The sequence below is a fragment of the Canis lupus genome, chromosome 32 (genome assembly GCF_048164855.1).
Source record: "Canis lupus baileyi chromosome 32, mCanLup2.hap1, whole genome shotgun sequence".
Taxonomy (NCBI): domain Eukaryota; kingdom Metazoa; phylum Chordata; class Mammalia; order Carnivora; family Canidae; genus Canis; species Canis lupus.
The window spans coordinates 12052330-12072561 of record NC_132869.1 but is presented as its reverse complement, the minus strand read 5'-3'; the positions used below and the strand labels follow the sequence as shown (position 1 = coordinate 12072561).

The following is a 20232-nucleotide window of genomic DNA, read 5'->3' as shown; positions in this document are numbered from 1 at the left end:
ATGTACAGAGGAATAGTCATGTATGTCTGGATTTTCCTTTACGTGTAGATTGCTTCTGTATCAGAGTATCTGAGATTTTGTCCATTTAGTATTTCTACAACGAATGCAGTGAGTACTGAGCTTTGTGAAAGGCACAATTTGAGGTACTTTTGCCAATTCTAAGATGAATAAACCTAGTCTTTGTTTTCAAGGTGACTGCTTAGTAGGGTTATTGGTATGGGTTTGCTTTTTTCCATCACAGGTAATAAAGAGATATTTGGATTTCTTTAAGAAGTGGTCGTTCATTACACAGATCTACATGGTAAAAGAGAGCCTGGAATGCCTTAATAATCCAAGATGAGCAGTGTGGATCCATTCCACAGAAACTGGAATGTTGTATGGGAACTGTAGGGATCCACTGAAGCTATAGAGAATATGTTTTCTTCTAGCCTTTTCAGCATGTGAATTTGTTATTCTTCCTTTGCATTAGGGGTTCTTTCTTTATTTATTTTAAGGAGACAGTGAGAAGAAAAGGGAGAGAGAGGATATTCAGCAGAATCCCCACTGAGCAAGGAGCCTGAAGCAGGGCTTGATCCCATGACCCTGAGATCATGACCTGAACAGAAATCTAAGAGACTGACACTTAAATGACTGAGCCACCCAGGTGTTCCTTCCCCTCAATAATTCTTTCAATCATTTTCTCAATTCAAGCCCCCCCCGATCACCCTTGTCCAGGCCCTTCATTAGCAACCAACAATCCTGCTTCTGATCTTACAAAGATATACAAACTACCAGGAATGCCCTCCCTCTACCCTTATTCCCCTACCTATAACCTTATCTGTAGTCAGACATCTCCTTACCTATTTTTATTTCAGTCCCATAAAATGAAGCATTCCTCCTCCTGTATAAAGCCAATCCATCTGCTGTCTCTATCACTGACCCACATCATGACTCCCACCTGTTTCCTGCCTCATTCAACATCTTGCTCTATCAGACACACCACATCCTGAATCTGCAACTATTTGAATCTGCAACCTCTCCTTCCCTATTAGTACCTTTCCTTCAGCACATACACAAGTTTTAATGTTTAAAGAAAGTCCTTCCTGACTCCCATCCAGCCTTCTCAGCAAACCTTCTCAGCAAAAAAATGAATAACTATTCATTCTCCTTTTTCTCTTTTTCCTTTCCCCATTTCCTATTCTCTTCTTCCTTCCCCTCCAACTCTCCCTCTCTTACCCCCTCTCACTACCGTGCTCCCTTCCCCACTCCCTCTCCCCTCCTCTATCCTCTTCTGGTCCTTCTCCTTTATCACCTGTCAGTTTACTCTTCTACCAACTGTAAGGAGTTTACCTTAACTCCCGACTGATACTACTTTTAGGGTCACCATGACTTTTTTTTTTTAAGATTTTATTTATTTATTCATGAGACACAGAGAGAGAGAGAGAGAGAGAGAGAGAGGCAGAGACACAGGCAGAGGGAGAAGCAGGCTCCATGCAGGGAGCCCAACGTGGGACCAGATCCAGGCACTCTAGGATCATGTCCTGAGCCGAAGCACTCACTCAACCGCTGAGCCACCCAAGCTTGCATCCCGGGTCACCATGACTTCTTAATCACCTAGTCAAATTAATATTTTTGTCTTTATTTTTCTATACCAATGTACTGTATTTGGCACTGTTACTGTTTCCCTCTTAATATTCTCTACTCACTAGCATATTGGGTAACATATAGTAGGCACTCATATATTTGAATAAATTAACAGGGGTACAAAATGAAATAGTATCATGCGCTTTTGTCAGGGAATGAATAAGAATCAATATCCCATGAAATGTTCATGGTAATTAACTACACTATCAAGGGCCAAATCAGACTAAGCAGCATGTATCAGTAGTAGAACAATTAATTCAATTATATGGTTTTCTCAAGTCATCTTCAGCACCCAGAAATCATAAACAGAAATTCAAGACTGATGCTAAACAAAGGCAAAGGAATGGAAATGCTAACAAAATCTAGAGTGCTAAGAAAAATCACAGTACAAAAAAAAAAGCACACAATACAAATTTTTTTTATTAAATAACATGTGACAGACTCCCTACATATAAATACTCTATGTCATAAGGATCATAAGGATACAGATAAAGCAGAAAAGAGCTGATGCACCAAATCAATCAGATGCATAAAAACTTGAAGTTTAGTTTTCTCAAAAGTTTGTGGGGTTTTTTCCCATTGAGGCATTTCATCTGCACGTGTGTATTACAACCCTAGAAAGAATCCCAGGATTTTCCCTCCTGTATGTTTTCATTTTGCTTCTTCATGGTCCGTGATACCAGCTGAGGTTGTCAGTACAATGAAACCAAACGGGAGCAGATTATTCTGCCATTTTTCTAGATCTTTGAGTTGTACATTAAATCTGGGGCTGATCACTCCACACTTGTTTAACCTGCCTATGAGGGTCACAACAATTTCCCCAGCTCTGTGATCATCAATCATTTCAAATTCACCAGTGTAACCATGCTTCATCATCACCATTAGAAGCAATGACTTTGGAGCATGGCCTAAAAGGAACCTGGTGTTTGCCTTTCTCTTCAGCATTTTTAATGCTCTTGAGTCCATCTGCTAGGACATTCATGTGCACCATTACAGCCACACAGAAATATGGCAGAAAAGAGCTAAGCATATTAATCTGAGGCACCAAATCCTTAAAAGAGTTCACAAAAACTTCTAGTTTTTTTTTATGTTTTTTCAAATATTTTCAGAAAAGAACAAGCAGAAGACACACAAGAATGTAGAATTCCTGCAGTCTCATGCCAAATTCGAACTACTGAAAAATTCACTTTACTTTGTTTCTAGATAGATTTCTTCCCACACATTTTCCCCTAATTATTCCCATCATCAACATTTTAAATGATTTCAAGTGCTAATATCAGCAGTTCTTATTTAAACACATTCCTGACTTGCAAAGAAACCTTTCCAGAGGGCAGCCCGGGTGGCTCAGTGGTTTAGCACTGCCTTCAGCCCAGGGCGTGATTCCTGGGGACCCAGGATCTAGACCCACATCGGGCTCCCTGCATGGAGCCTGCTTCTCCTTCTGCCTGTGTCTCTGCCTCTCTCTCTGTCTCTCATGAATAAATAAATAAAATCTTAAAAAAAAAAAAAAGAAAAGAAAGAAAGAAAGAAAGAAAAGAAAAGAAAAAAGAAACCTTTCCAGATATAAGGTAAAGCCTGAGAGGCCTAAGACTCTCACATTACAGCCCTAAAACAACAGAATCTCCAGTATCTTCTTGCTATTTGAAACATTTTTAGTAAGTTTAAAAAAAAAAAAAATTGAAAGGGAGAAAGAGTATGTGCATGCACGCACAAGGAGGAAGTACAGAGGGAGAGGGAGAGAGAAACCCAAGCCGACTTTGCGGTGAGCAGGGAGCTGAAAATAGGGTTCCATCTCATAACACTGAGGTCAGACCTGAGCCAAAACCAAGACTAGGATGTGTAATCCACTGCACCACCCATGCCCCCAGATTTAGTAAGCTTTTTTTTTTTTTTTTGAAGACTTATTTATTTATTCATGAGAGACACAGAGAGAGAGAAAGAGAAGCAGAGACATAGGCAGAGGAAGAAGCAGGCTCCCTACAGGAGCCCGATGTGGGACTCAATCCGAGAACTCCAGGGTCATGCTCTGAGCCAAATGCAGACAGATGCTGAGCCACCCAGGCATCCCTAGTAAGCTTTATTTTTTTTTCCTAGTAAGCTTTATATACTCTATACAAAGCATATATAACTTTCTCTAACATATTATTAACAGTAAGCTACAGATTTACATGGTATTTCAAGTTTCTAAAGCATTTTAACATATACGTTGTTCATTTTTTTTTTAATCTACACCTTTATTTATTTACTTTTCAGTAAGTTTAAATCCTTGAGGGGTACAGCATCACACGGATTCTGTGGCCAATGGCTTTCGCAGGAAGGTTGCTTTGGAATTTGGCACGAACCATGTTTCCATGAGCACGAGTTACTTTTCCCCAGATTACTCTGGTTTTGGTTTGCCACCAGGAGTTACTGTGTTGTTCTTTGCTTTGTACACATACATAAGCACATCGCTTGCCGAGATAGAACTCAGTTTCATCTCGAGCATAAACACCTTCGATCATAAACACCTTCGATCTTAAGTAGAGCTGTGTGTGCTCCCTCTGGTTCCGGAGACCCCGTTTATAGCCGGCAAAAATGGCCTTGGACCAAAGCCTTCCAGACATAGTCGTCGCTTTAGGAGTCCTGTTCCCAGCAGGCCTCCACAGGCTCCAAGATGGCGGAAAGAGAGAAGCCTACTTTGTTCATTTTTAACTCACATGAAGTCTCTAATACAGTCAAGGCAAGCATTAATATTCTTTTACAGTAAGAAAACTAAAACCTAAATTGTCCACTGATTATAAATCACATAGCTAAAATGTGACAATGAGGCACAACCACCTCCAATTCTTATCTCTCCTACTCCTTTGTCCTCAATCACTTACCTGCAACCTTCCTATCCATCTCTGTTTTCTAAAACCAGTCCCCACCCAGACCCTTAAGCCTAGAACCCCCAAAGCCTGCAGAATCTTCAAGTAACTCCTTTTTCCCACCCACAATATCTCCCTTTCCTCTAACTACATCTCCACATTCTATAAATATGATCAACTCTTCCTCTCCTTAAAAAAAAAAAAAAAAAATCCCTCAACTCTGCCTATCCTACAAAGTGTGATCTACTCTCTTTCCATCCTTTCCCTGTTTAAACTCTTAAAAGTTGACAACTGTAGGCACCTGTATCACACTTTTATCTCTCCACTAAAACATTTATTAAAAATAATAATAATAGGGGATCCCTGGGTGGCTCAGCGGTTTGGCGCCTGCCTTTGACCCAGGGCGCGATCCTGGAGTCCGGGGATCAAGTCCCACATCAGGCTCCCGGCATGGAGCCTGCTTCTCCCTCTGCCTGTGTCTCTGCCTCTCTCTATGTATGTGTCTATCATAAATAAATAAATCTTAAAATAATAATAATAAAATAAAACATTTATTAATTGAAGGTCACCAGTGAATTTTTAGTGGCCAAACCCAATAATCACTCTTCAGTTCTTATCCTTAGGTGTTCAGTCTTTGTCCTAAGGTAACGGACACCACCCATCACTCTACCCTTCCTAAAACTTTTGTCACCCCTGAGCTCTAGGTCTTTCTTTCATTTTCCTACCACTGACTTCTTTTTAACCTTATTTAACTTATCCTTTGCAAATTATCTACCTACACATTTCTGCAGAGGTTCCCCTCCCTGCCTTTTCTCTTCAGCTAAACACTCTCCCTGAACAATCTCGTCAATGCCAATGCCCTCAATTACTAAGCATATGGCTACGATTTCCTAAACTTTATGGTCTCAACAAACACTTTTTCTTTTTTTTTTTAGGAGAAAGCTAAAACAAAACAAAAATGAGTATTTATCAAATCTCTGGGCAGGAAAAGAAGAGAGAACCATTTTGTAAGCTTGGAAACAAAACACAGGGGCACCTGGGTGGCTCAGTAGGTCAAGCGTCTACCTTCAGTTCAGTTCTTGATCTCAGGGTCCTGGGATCGAGCCCTGCATGGGGCTCCCTGCTCACCAGGGAGTCTACTTCTCCTTCTCCCTCTGTGTGCTCTCTCTCAAACAAAAAAATAAAATTAAAAAAAAAAAACACAGATTTGATTGTACAAAAAATTTAAAGTTCTATAAGCTAAGACAAACAACATGTGAAATAAGGAAAATATGCATATTACACACATATCCATAAATATATAACTTGATAAATAAATGGAAAAATAAGGATATTTAGAAAGAAAGCAAACTGTTTCTAAAAACCACTAAAAATGTTCAACATTACTAGCAATTAAAGAAGTTCACTTCAGGCCTTTTTTTTTTTTTTTTTTAAGATTTATTTATTCATGAGAGACAAAGAGAGAAGCAGAGACACAGGCAGAGGGAGAAGTAGGCTCCCTGCGGAGAGAGACAGAGGCAAGACTCCACCCCTGGACCCCAGGATTCTGACCTGAGACAAAGGCAGACTCAACCACTGAGCCACCCAGGTGCCCCCAGGCTATTATTTTTTAATACTGGCAATCCATATAGCTTTCATAAAATTTTAAAACTGTCCTTGAATCCTCCAAATCAAGAATTACCACTACTCTAGAGGCACCACATGGCTGAGCTGGTAAGAGCATCCAACTCTTGATCTGGGCTCAGGTCATGATCTGATGGTCATGAGATGGAGCCCCAAGCCCTGCGGCTGGCTCCTCACTCAGTGGGGAGTCTACTTGAAGATTATTTCCCTCTGCCCCTCCCCACTCATGTGCCAGCTTTCCCTCTCTCTCTAAAATAAATAAATAAAATCTACGTTAAAAAAAAACTACTACTATTCAAGACACATCTCTATTCATGTTCTAAGACTGCATTACGTGGTGTGGGGGAGCTTTAGAACTTTGACAATCAGCAGTTAGTTCTCATCCATAACTATCTGCAGATTTTTTTTAACTGATGCCAGAAACATAGGTAACCAATATACAGAGCTTATTTGGTGAATCTTCAACATTACTCTGTTTTCTGGACAAACACCTATAGATATGGTATGGGACATTACTAATTCCCTTTGCCCAGATAGATTTGTTGAGCCTGGTGACAACACACACATCTGGAGCTCCCCTCTCCTTCATGGCAAATTTCTGGGTCTCTTTGAGTGCCCAAAGGGCACACTTCTTCAAGTCTACTCCATGAGTGCACTTGCTAATGGTGAGAGTGTGTCCTCTGGTCACTACCTCAATGATGGCAGAATGGCCCTTCCTTTTCTCACCACCCTGCTTTGAGCTATGTGTCAGGTTTCAGTTGGAAAGAGCTACGAGTCAGGTCTCAGTTGGAAAGGAAGAATGTGAAATATTATTGCATTAGCTTTTAAATAACATTATGCTATGTTCTTAACGCTCATAGTCATACCTACCACATGTCAGGCACTCTTCTAGGTGCTAGAGGATACAGCAGTGAGCAAAACAGATAAAAATCACTGTCCCAGGATCCCTGGGTGGCTCAGCAGTTTGGCACCTGCCTTCGGCCCGGGGTATGATCCTGGGGTCCTGGGATCGAGTCCCACGTCAGGCTTCCTGCATAGAGCCGGCTTCTCCCACTACCTGTGTCTCTGCCTCTCTCTCTCTCTCTCTGTCTCTCATGAATAAATAAATAATTTTTTTTAAATCACTGTCCCGGGGATCCCTGGGTGGCGCAGCGGTTTGGCACCTGCCTTTGGCCCAGGGCGCAATCCTGGAGACCCGGGATCAAGTCCCACATCGGGCTTCCGGTGCATGGAGCCTGCTTCTCTCTCTGTCTGTGTCTCTACCTCTCTCTCTCTCTCTCTCTCTGTGTGTGACTATCATAAATAAATAAAAAATAAAAAACTAAATCACTGTCCCTCTGGAGCTTTTACAGGATTCCAGTCTAGGGATGGGAAGAAGAGACAAATAAAATAAAATATGTAATATATAGGGATCCCTGTGTGGCGCAGCGGTTTGGCGCCTGCCTTTGGCCCAGGGCGCGATCCTGGAGACCCGGGATCAAATCCCACGTCAGGCTCCCGGTGCATGGAGCCTGCTTCTCCCTCTGCCTGTGTCTCTGCCTCTCTCTCTCTCACTGTGTGCCTATCATAAATAAATAAAAATTTAAAAAAAAATTTTAAAAAAATATGTAATATATATGTTATATGGTGACTAAGTGCCATGGAAATAATGTAGGAAAGGAAATTAGCAGTGTTGAGAAGGGTTATAAGTTTAAATAGTGTGGTTAAGGACTCAATGAAAAGGTAACATTTAAGTAAAGGGAAGATGTGAGGGAATAAGCCACATCTGAGTGAATATGCCAGGCAAAGGCCTGCAGGTAGAACCTTTCCCAGAGTGTTTGAGGGATAGCAAGGAAGCATTAAAGCTAAAGAGAAGTGATAGAGAAGAATAAGAATTGAAAATGAGATCAGGGGATGCCTGGATGGCTCAGCGGTTGAGCATCTGCCTTTGGCTCAGGCCGTGATTCCACAGTCCTGGGATCAAGTCCCACACTGGGCTTCCCGCATGGAGCCTGCTTCTCCCTGTGCCTATGTCTCTGCCTCTCTCTCTGTGTCTCTCATGAATAAATAAATAAAGTCTTAAAAAAAAAATGAGATCAGAGGAAATAATTGGGGGAAGAGGAATCAAATTACTTAATGTCCACATGGGTCCTGAGTATCTCTACACATATCTTCTGAGTATGCTAAACCACAAGGCTTAACTGTCCTCTAATTTTTTTTTAAGATTTTATTTATTCATGAGAGACACAGAGAGAAAGACATAGACATAGGCAGAGGGAGAAGCAGGCTCCCTGTGGGGAGCCCAATGCAGCGGGGGTGGACACACACAAGGCACGACACACAGGACAGGGGACAGGACTCCATCTCAGAACCCCAGGACCATGACCTAAACCAAAGAACCAAAGGCAGATGCTCAACCACTGAGCCACCCAGACGTCCCTGTCCTCTAATTCTAAGCCACTTCTATGGCTACTCACATCGGGAATTAATAAGTAAGACAAGGTGACCGACCACAGCTTAACTACTATATATGACTGCTCGCTCCAAGAGGATGTGTGGGGAGTTGGGAGATTAGGGAGTAAAAGGAGATCAGGGCTCAGTTTTGGACAAATTTAAAATCTATTAGACATCTAACTAGAGATGGTTTTTTTTTTAATTTTTTTTTAATTTTTATTTATTTATGATAGTCACAGAGAGAGAGAGAGAGAGAGAGAGAGAGAGAGAGAGAGGCAGAGACACAGGCAGAGGGAGAAGCAGGCTCCATGCTCCGGGAACCCGACGTCGGATTCGATCTCGGGTCTCCAGGATCGTGCCCTGGGCCAAAGGCAGGCGCCAAACCGCTGCGCCACCCAGGGATCCCTAACTAGAGATGTTGGGTAGATAACTGAATTGAGTCCAGATTTCACAGAAAAGGCCAAAGCTGAAGATATAAATTTGAAAGTCATCAGTATAAGAAACTAAATGAGCTGAGGAAACAGTTTTGGTTTTGTTTTTTTGTTTTGTTTTGTTTTGTTTTTAAGATGATAACCACACTGTGAGCCCTGGAGCATTCCAACATTACAGCAGGAAGGACAAACCCTTAGACAGGAGTAGACCTAGGAGAATGTGATGTCCTGGAACCAAGTGGGCAAGTGGTTTGGTTCAAGGACAAGAAAGTAATCTACAGTGGCACAGTTGCTGAGAGATCATGTAGAATGAGGAAGGACTGCTAGATTTACCAATGTGGAGATAAATGGTTATAAAGTATAATTCTAGTGGCTCAATGGGTCTATCTAAGTGGCTAAGGGTCCATCTTCAACTCAGGTCATGATCCCAGGGTCTGGGGATGGAGCCTTACGTGGGGCTCCCTGCTCAGCAGGAAGTTTGCTTCTCCCTCTGCCTCTGCCTCTGCCTCTGCCTCTGCCTCTGCCTCTGCCCCTCCCCCGACTTGTGCTCTGATCCTCTCAAAAAAAACAAAATCTTAAAAAAAAAAAAAAAGTATAATTCTAGAGAAGCAGTGGGGACAAAAGCCTAATTGAATTTAAGAAAAAATGAAGGAGATTAATTGAAGACATTGAACAAGAATTTCACTCTAAATAAACATACATTTATTGAATGATGGAAAAATGCATGATGTTTAATCCTGTCAAGTATGCAGTGAACTGACATACTTTGCTCATGTTAAAATAAAACAGAACCACCTCTGGAAAGAGCCCAAACACAAACCTCAACCGGTTTTTAAAAGTGTAAGATATACAGATAGATAATATAGATCTCCAGAAAAAGAAAAAAACCAAAATGTTAAAGCAGCATTATAGCAGCATTTTGGGATTAAAGCTGACTTTAATTTTCTTTTTTATAAATTCCTACATTCTTCAAATGTTCTACAATGAACGTGTATAACTTTTATAATAGATTTTTAAATTTTCATATCTTCTGCCCCAGAAGCTAAATCAAAGTATTGCTCCTAAGAAAACACCTTGAAACCTAGAAAATGTTTTATGCGTCAATATTTTTATCCTGTTCTTTTTTTTAAGATTTTATTTATTTATTCATGAGAGACACAGAGAGAGAAAGAGAGAGAGAGAGAGAGAGAGAGGCAGAGACATAGACAGAGGGAGAAGCAGGCTCCATGCAGGGAGTCTGACGTGGGACTCAACCCCGGGGGTCCAGGATTAGGCCCTGGGCTGAAGGCAGCACTAAACCACTGAACCACCTGGGCTGCCCTCCGGTCTCTTTAAACATTAATAACACCCAGTTTCCAACAATAGGGGCCAGTAAAAGTTTAAGGTTATGTTTTCTCAATTTAGAAGAATGTTAATTAGGGCAGCCTGTGGCCTGGGGTGTGATCCTGGAGACCCCGATAGTGTCCCGCGTCGGACTCCCTGCGTGAAGCCTGCTTCTCCCTCTGCCTGTGTCTCTGCCTCTCTCTCTCTGTGTGTGTCTCTATGAATAAATGAATTTTAAAAATCTTAAAAAAAAAAAAAAGAAAAATGTTAATTAACTGGAAAAACGTTTATAATAAACTGTTAACTGAATAAAACTAAATAGACTCATCAGATATGCTTTGTCTCCCTAATCTCCTCTAAATCAACGGTAAAATCTCTCTTAAAAAGGAAAAAGATGGGACACCTGGGTTGCTCAGCGGCTGAGCATCTGCCTTCAGCTCAGGGAGTATTCCAGGGTCTGGGGATGGAGTCCTGCATCAGGCTCCCTGCAAGGAGCCTGCTTCTCCCTCTGCCTATGCCTCTGCCTCTCTCAAGAATAAATAACATCTTAAAATAAATAAACAAACAAATAAAAAGGAAAAAGATGACAATGAAGTCTAAAGAAAGAAGAAGAAGGGACAAGGGGACTAGTAAAGGACACAACAACAAAATATGTAAACAAATTTTGTCATTTAGAAAAATGTTTAAGTGATTAGAACAGAGGAAGGCACTAATTAAATGGCTGGGCTCAGTGGGGGGCGGGGGGTCCCCAAAATGAACAGCCCATTGTACTTGAGTAAATGTTTGAAAGCAATTGTCTATTTACATTCTTTCACTTCATAAATGTTTCCTAAATGCTAAGTGCCAGATTCTATAAAGTATAGAAAAATGAAAAAGTCCGTTAAGTTCACCTCCTTATCATCTAGATTGCCATTTTGAAGTTTGTAAACTAAGCTAATAATTTATGCCTGTCACTTAAACCAACAGTCAGAAAGCTAGAAGAAATGCTGCAATGAACACACCAACTCTTTCTAGCTAATTCTAAAAAGTGATACAAAATGTCATTACACACATCCTCAGGAGGTACATAATTATAATTACTCAGATCAACAGACCTCTTTAGCAACCCTTAAGAGGACTCTGTACTTAGGTTAAAAATTTGCCTATTAACACATTTAGTGCTTTTCTTTTAGTATCCACTGCTTTGAGTTTTCATGTTTCTAGAGATATTTATGATGTATTTCTTTTAGAGAAAAATTGAAACTTCAATATTCTGGGGCAACTGGGTGGCTCAGTTGGTTAAGTGTCTGCATTCTGCTCAGGTCATGATCTCAGGGTCCCTGCTCAGCTGATGCCTGCTTTCTCCCTATGCCCCCCCCCAACCCCACTCATAATCACCCTCTCAAATATTTTTTAAAAAAACAAACTTTAATATTCTATCTTATGCAAAAGTATTATTTACTTCATTCCTCTTTTTATCAGGTAAGCTACAATGGAAAATATTTACATTCCGAGTGACCATGAGATTACAGGATTGCTAAAGTGAGCTGGGTTTCCATTAAGAACATTACAATTCAGGGTGCCTGGGTGGCTCAGTGATTGAATGTCAGCCTTTGGCTCAGGTCGTGATCCCACGGTCCAGGGATCGAGTCCTGCATCAGGCTCCCCACAGGGAGCCTGCTTCTTCTCCCTCTGCCTATGTCTCTGCCTCTCTCTCTCTAATGAATAAATAAAATCTTAAAAATTAAAATTTATCTGCATCAATGAACTGGAGAAAGACAGAAGTAAAAGGTTAAATACAAGGTTGGCCATTATTAAGTACATCCTTAATCAAAACTAGAAAATATAATAGAAATAGCTCCTAGCAGCCCAAAAAAAACAAGGAACAGAAATAAAATGATTATTTCCATCTTCCAGATGGAGATATGCAACATTTGGATAACTTATAATAGTGGTCATATCAGAAAAAAAAAAAATCTGTATGAAAAATTAGAGCCAGTCATCCCCAACTAAGTGATTCCCCATATTATAACTTAATAGTTAATGTCAATCTCCTAATAACAAGGTCCTTCCTACACAATTTATATCAACAGGTGATAAATTAAGTAAGTGGTAGTGATGAATTATCAAGAGCTTTTGCTTAAACCCAAAGGACAACTGAGAGATTTACTAGATTTAAAAAGTGGTGGTATGGAGATCCGTGGGTGGCTCAGCAGTTGAGTGCCTGCCTTCAGCCCAGGGCATTATCCTGGAGTCCCCGGGGATGGAGTCCCACATCGGGCTCCCTGCATGGAGCTTGCTTCTCCCGCTGCCTATGTCTCTGCCTCTCTCTCTCTTTATCTCTCATGAATAAATAAATAAAATCTTTAAAAATAAATAAATAAAAAATAAAAAGTGGTGGTACATATGTCCATGGATTGGAAGAATACTGTTAAAATGTCCACACTACCTAAAGCAATCTACAGACTCAATGCAATCCCTATCAAAATATCAGTAAGACTTTCCATAGAACCAGAATAATCCTAAAACTTGTATAGAACCACGAAAGACCCCAGGTAGTCAAAGCAATCAAGAAAGAAAAACAAAGCTGGAGGCATCACAATCCCAGATTTCAAATAACTATAATACAAAGCTTCAAATCAAAATACCGTTACTGGCACCAAAACAGAACCCATAGATCAATGGAACAGAATAGAGAACCCAGAAATAAACCCACAATTATATGGTCAATTAATCTACCAGAAAGGAGGCAAGAACATACAATGAGAAAAGACAGTCTCTCCAATGAATGGTGTTGGGAAAACTGCATGGCTGGCTACATGGAAAAGAATGGCACTGGGCCACTTTCTTACACCATACATAAAAATAAGCTCAAAATGGATTAAAGTCAGGGTGCCTCGGCAGCTCAGCTGATTAAGCATCCAACTCTTGATTTCGGCTTAGGTCATGATCTCAGGGTCATGAGATCAAGCTCTGTGCTCAGCAGGGAGTCTGCTTGAGATTCTCTTCCTCTTCCTCTGCCCCTCCCTCTGCTCACTCACTCTCTCCAAATAAAAGAATCTTTTTTTTTTAGTTTATTTTTTTTTAAGATTTTATTTATTTATTCATGAGAGATACAGAAAGAGAGAGGCAGAGGGAGTGGCGGGCTCCATGCAGGAAGTCCAATGCAGGAGGATTTGATTCCAGTACCCCAGGATTACGCCCTGAGCTGAAGGCAGAAGCACTTAACTGCTGAGCCACCCAGGCATCCCAATCAATCCTTTTTTAAAAAATGAATTAAAGACCTAAAGGTAAAGCATGAAACCCTAAAACTCCTAAAAGAAAATACAGGCAGTAATCTCTTGGATATCAGCCTTAGCAGTATTTTCTGATCTGTCTCCTCAGGCAAGGGAAACAAAAGCAAAACTAAACTATTGGGACTAGATACACTGAACAAAAAGCTTTCACACGGAGAAGAAAACTATCAACAAAACAGAATGGGAGAAGATATGTGCAAATGATATATCTGATAAGGAGCTAATATCCAAAATATGTAAAGAACTCAAACACCACCAAAACAACCACCACCACTTACTACAAACTACAAAATGGGCAGAGGACTTAAACAGACATTTTTCCAAAGAAATACTGATGGCCCACTGACACATGAAAAGATGTTCAAGTCACTTATCAGGGAAATGCAAATCAAAACCACAATGAACAATCATCTCATACCAGTCAGAATCGAAAAGTATCAAATACTCTCAAAAAGACAAGCAACAACCAGTGCTGGTGAGGATATAGAAAAAAAGGAACCCTTCTGGACTGGTGACAGAAATGTAAACTGGAGTAGCCGCTATGGAAAACAGTACAGAGGTTCCTCAAAAATTCAAAAACAAATACCATATGACCCACCAATTCCACTACAGAGTATTCACGCAAAGAAAACAAAGACACTAATCCAACAAGGTGTACGTAATCCTGTTTATTGCAGCATTAAGTACAACAGCCGAGATACGGAAGTAACATTAAGTTTCCATCCATAGATTAACGAATAGGGTAGCAATACTTAAATCAGACAGACTGAAACAAAGGCTGTAACAAGAGACAAAGAAGGGCATTACATAATGATAAAGGGATCAATCCAACAAGAGGATATAAAAATTGTAAATAAGTAGGGACACCTGAGTGGCTCAGTGGTTGACCATCTGCCTTTGGCTCAGGTCGTCATCCTGGGTGCCAGGGATCAAGTCCCACATCGGGCTCCCTGCATGGAGCTTGCTTCTGCCTCTGCTTCTGTGTCTCTCGTGAATAAATAAATAAAATCTTTTAAAAAATTGTAAATAACTACACCCAACATAAGAGCAACTAAATAAATAATGCAAATACAACAGACATAGAGAAACTGATGGTAATACAATAATAGTAGGGGACTTTAATTAACATCCCACTTAGATCAATGGACAGATCATCTAAGTAGAAAATCAGTAAGGGCACAATGTCTTTAAATGACACATTAGACCAGACAGGTCAGATTTTCTATACATTCGAGTGTATATGGAACATTCTCCAAAACAAATCACACACTAGGCCACAAAACAAGCCTCAATATATTTAAGAAAACTGATATCTGAGCATTCATTTTTTCCAACCACAGTGGTATGAAAATAGAAATCACAAGAAAAAAATGGGAAGAACACCAACGCGTAGAGGCTAAACAATATGACATTAAACCACCAATGAGTCAAATAAGCAACCAAAGACAGATGAATGCAGATATGATATATACATACAATGGGATATTATTCAGCTTCAAAAAGGAAGCAAATTCTAACACATGCTATACTATGGATGAACCTAAAAATATTATGCCAAGTAAAATAAACTACACACAAAAGGACAAATATTTTTTTGAAGATTTTATTTATTCATGAGACACACAGAAAAAGAGAGGCAGAGACATAGGCAGAGGGAGAAGCAGGCTCCATGCAGGGAGCTCAATGTGGGACTCAATCCCAGGACTCCAGGATCACGACCTGAGCCAAAGGCAGAAACTTAATCGCTGAGCCTCCTAGGCTTCCCAGGATAAATATTTTATATGAATCAACTTATATGAGGTACCTAGTGAAGTCAAATTTATAGACACAGAAAGTAGAATGGTAATTACCAGGGCCTAGAGAAAAAGAGAATGGAAAATTTGTGCTTCATGGGTACAGAGTTTCAGTTTGGACAGATGAAAAAGTTCTGGAGACAGATGATAGTGATGCACAACAATGTAAATGTTTTTTGTACTATTATGTACTATTAAAAATGGTTAAATGGGTAAATTTCATGTTATGCATATTTACAATAAAAAGTGGTGGTAACATTCTCAAACAAACATCATAGGTAAAATTTGAGTAGAATAGCTAAGATAGGACCTTATCCTCTCCTTTGAAAATAACCCAGTATATTATGAGGATTAGCTAAGGCTAAATAACCTTTGTAGGAGCCTGTGGGTGGCTCTGTCACTTAAGCTCCCAACTCTTGATTTTGGCTCAGGTCATGAGATCAAGCCTGCTTAAGATTCTTTCTCATCCTCTCCCTCCAAAGCCCACTTGCACTCTCCTCCTCTCTCTCAAAACAAAAACAAAAAAATCTCTATAAAGAACGAATAAATCGTAATGCTGCAAGTTTACTCACTAATCTCAAAGAATGATCCTTTATGTATCTGAAGTTTTATTTTAGTACAAGGTTTATAAAAGACATGAATTATTTTCATCTATCCTCATGTCCATTCATAGTCCTGATTTTCAAGATAATCCACACTGTGGTCTCAAAGAGCTCCTTCATCTTCTATTTACCATCATTTCCTGCCATAAATATTCCCCTCAATCCCACTGGTTTACTACTATACCATGAACATACTTTATACTGACCTTCCTATGTAAAACTCTGCTTCTCCCTTTAGAATTTGTTTCTCCATTTTTATTTTATTTTTTTAAGATTTTATTTATTTATTCATGAGAGAAACAAAGAGAGGCAAAGACATAGGCAGAGGGAGAAACAAACTCCCTGCAGGGAGCCTAATGTGGAACTCGATCCCAGGATCCGGGCAGATGTTCTACCATTGAGCCACCTGGGTATCCCTGTCTATTTTTAATAGCACAGTTACTGAGTTCTAGAACTTTGAACCAAAATGGTCTGAGTTCAAATCCTTCCTGCACCACTAGTTAACTATGTGACTTTGAACACAGTGCTGGGAAAGCAAAACTAGAACTGCCTTGTCACCACCATTATGAATATATGTCACATCCCATAAGTAGGGGAAAAGAAAATACTTTGCACTTTGAAATAAAAAAATAAGAATCATACTCTCTGTACTTCCAACCTTCCAAATAAAATCTTGAGTTGTTGTTGCTGTTGTTTTTAAAAGATTTCATTTATTCATGAGAAACAGAGAGAGAAGCAGACATAGGCAGAGGGAGAAGTAGGCTCCCTGTGGGGAGCCTGATGCAGAACTCAATCCCAGGACCTAGGATCATGACCTGAGCTAAAGGCAGCCGCTCAACTACTGAGCCACCCAAGTGCCCCTTGAGCATTTTCTATAACATTTTTCCTTAACTTTTACAGTGCTGGTATCCAAAACAACGCTATACCCTTTGTGGATATAATAATCATGTTAGAAAACTATTTTTCCACCAGGACAAGCTAATGTAAACTCAATAACTGGTGATTTCATGTTTTTTCCCAATAAATACCATCTATTTTTAAACTTTTTTTTTTAAGATTTTATTTATTTGAGAGAGAGAACACATGAGCAAGGGGAGGAGCAAAGGGAGAACCAGACTCCCTGCTGAGCAGGGAACTCCACATGGAGCTTGATCCCAGGCCCCTGAGACCATGACCCAAGCCAAAAGAAGACGTTTAATCAACTGAGGTACCCAGGCATCCCAAGACTTTTTTTTTTATATGATTTATTTATTTATGAGAGAGAGAGAGAGAGGCACAGAGACACAGGAGGAGGGAGAAGCAGGCTCCATGCTGGGAGCCTGACGTGGGACTCGATCCCGGGACTCCAGGATCGCGCCCTGGGCCAAAGGCAGGCTCTAAACCGCTGAGCCACCCAGGGATCCCCAGACTTTTTTTTTTTTTTAAAGTAATCTCTACACCTAACGTGGAGCTCAAACTCAACCCCGAGATCAAGAGTCGCATGCTCCAACTAAGCCACCCAGGTGTGCCCTTGTATTTTTTAATTCTTATTCTTTTTTAAGATTGTTTTTATTTTAGGGCAGCCCCAGTGGCCCAGTGGTTTCGCGCCACCTCCTGCCCAAGGTGTGATCCTAGAGACCCAGGATTGAGTCCCGCATCGGGCTCCAAGTGGAGCCTGCTTCTCCCTTTGCCTGTCTCTGCCTCTCTCTCTGTGTGTCTCTCATGAATAAATAAATACAATCTTTTTTTTTTTTTTTAAATCCTTGATAGTCACAGAGAGAGAGGCAGAGACATAGGCAGAGGGAGAAGCAGGCTCCATGCACCGGGAGCCCGACGTGGGATTCGATCCCGGGTCTCCAGGATCGCGCCCTGGGTCAAAGGCAGGCGCCAACCGCTGCGCCACCCAGGGATCCCAATACAATCTTTAAAAAAAAGAAAAGGGATCCCTGGGTGGCGCAGTGGTTTGGCATCTGTCTTTGGCCCAGGGCGCGATCCTGGAGACCCGGGATCGAATCCCACGTCGGGCTCCCGGTGCATGGAGCCTGCTTGTCCCTCTGCCTGTGTCTCTGCCCCTCTCTCTCTCTCTGTGACTATCATAAATAAATTTTAAAAATTTAAAAAAAAAGAAAAGATTGTATTTATTTTATTTTTTTTTTAATTTTTATTTATTTATGATAGTCACAGAGAGAGAGAGAGAGAGGCAGAGACATAGGCAGAGGGAGAAGCAGGCTCCATGCACCGGGAGCCTGATGTGGGATTCGATCCCGGGTCTCCAGGATCGCGCCCTGGGCCAAAGGCAGGCGCCAAACCGCTGCGCCACCCAGGGATCCCCGACTGTATTTATTTTAGAGAGGACTACACACATGCACACTTGCGTGGACTGGGGTAACAAAAAAGGAGGGAAAGGGAGAGAAACTGAAGCACACTCCCCACTCGGCACTGAGTTAGACAACACAGGACCCCATTCCACAATGCTGAGATCATAACCTCAGCCAAAACCAAGAGTCTGATGCTTGACTAAGCCACCCATACACCACTTTCCAGATCATTTTTTTATGATTTTCATACATATATACAGACTCCATGAAGACATAAACTCTAATCTCCAGTTTCCTCATTTCTACAACAGGAATGGTAACTTTGTCTCATAGGGTTACTATAAAAGATTAAATGAAAAAAATATACATAAAATGTTATGTGCATAGCCAGCACAAAGAAAAATCCCATTCATCTCTTAAGGTCCAACTTAAATTATACCTTCTTCATCAGACTATTCAAATGTTAGTAATTTTTTTTTCTTCAGTCAAGTTTCTCCAACATGCAAGGGCCTTGTCATATAGTGCCTTGGGTCATGGCCCATTCTACAGCTGGCAAACTCCTGGAGAGCAAAAATTCAGTCTCCGTATTTTTCAGAATTGACACAGGGATCTACACAAAGTAGGTATTCAATAAGTTAAAATAGTGCATATTTCTAAGAAATAGAAACCTATATAAGGTTTCTTTCCAGTACATCTAGTATTCAAGTGTTGCCAGACTCTGAACTATGTAAAAAGGAGCTGTCTTATGTTACCAAGTATATAATAAAAGCCAACTGCTTTAAAAAATAATAATAATAAAAAATAAAAAATAAAAAAAAATAAAAGCCAACTGCTTTGCTTTTAAATACATAAAATCCCACTGATAAAGCAGTTTGTCTATTTTTTCTCTCCATCTGAGAGTTAAGTGCTTAAGAAGAAAGCAAATCTAACAACTCTATTTTATTTATGTATTTCAATTTTAATGATCTTATCAACTTTAACAATTCATCAATCGGGGATCCTGGGTGGCTCAGTAGTTTGTTGCCTCCCTTTGGCCCAGGGCGTGATCCTGGAATCTCAGGATCGAGTCCCACATCAGGCTCCCTGCATGGAGCTTGCTTCTCCCTCTGCCTGTGTCTCTGCCCCTCTCTCTTTCTGTGTCTCTTATGAATAAATAAATTAAATATTTTTAAAAAACTCATCAATCAGGCAGCATCCAATGTAGCAAATAGAAAGGAGCTCCAAGGAGGTATACAAAATGAAAGACTTTTACAGGGAGAAGGGAGAGGAATGAAGAAAGTTATACTACGCAAAAAAGTGGTTATGGTAAGGTCACTGTATTCAGGGATGGCAAGGGTTTATCAGGCAGATTATCTAACTAGTGCTGATCAGGTGATTCCTGATTGGTTTAAGATTCCATTTCTGGAAGAGCCAAAACTGGATTAAGATAACTCTCCATGCAGGTTAGCATAAGTGACTGTCTTTTGGCCCTATTTGTGATCTTGTTTTTTAACAATCCCCCCTTCTAATCAGACCTCTAACAATTTTACTTTTAGTAATAAAATACAGTTGGCCCTTGTACAATGCAGGGGATAAGGGTGCCAAACCCCATGCAGTCAAAAATCCACATATAATTTTTGACTCCCCAAAACCTTTACAAATAGCCTACTACTGACAGGAAGCTTTAGCAGTAACATAAACAGTTAATTAACACGTGTTTGTATATTACATGTATCATATATTGTATTCTTACCACAAAGCAAGCTACAAAAAGAAAATGTTATGAAAATTATGAGAAAATACATTTACAGTACTATACTGCATTTATTGAAAAAAATTTGCACGTAAGTGAACTCACACACAGTTCAAACCCATGTTGCTCAAGGGTAAATGTATATGCAAGTGTGCCTTAACAGTAAATTAAGCTTCCAACTCTTGATTTTAGTGCAGGTCATAACCTCAGGGTCATGGGATTGACTATCCGGCTCCACACTGGGTGTTTGTTTA

General features: G+C 40.4%; 1 protein-coding gene and 2 pseudogenes across 4 annotated transcripts in view; all 3 read right to left on the bottom strand.

The window, feature by feature from the left end:
• MGA (MAX dimerization protein MGA) overlaps positions 1-20232 on the bottom strand; it is a 173996-nt gene that overhangs the window by 126748 nt on the left and 27016 nt on the right. The window lies entirely within an intron of this gene.
• LOC140622646 (small ribosomal subunit protein uS8-like) lies at positions 1750-3690 on the bottom strand (annotated as a pseudogene).
• LOC140622647 (large ribosomal subunit protein eL33 pseudogene) lies at positions 3840-4314 on the bottom strand (annotated as a pseudogene).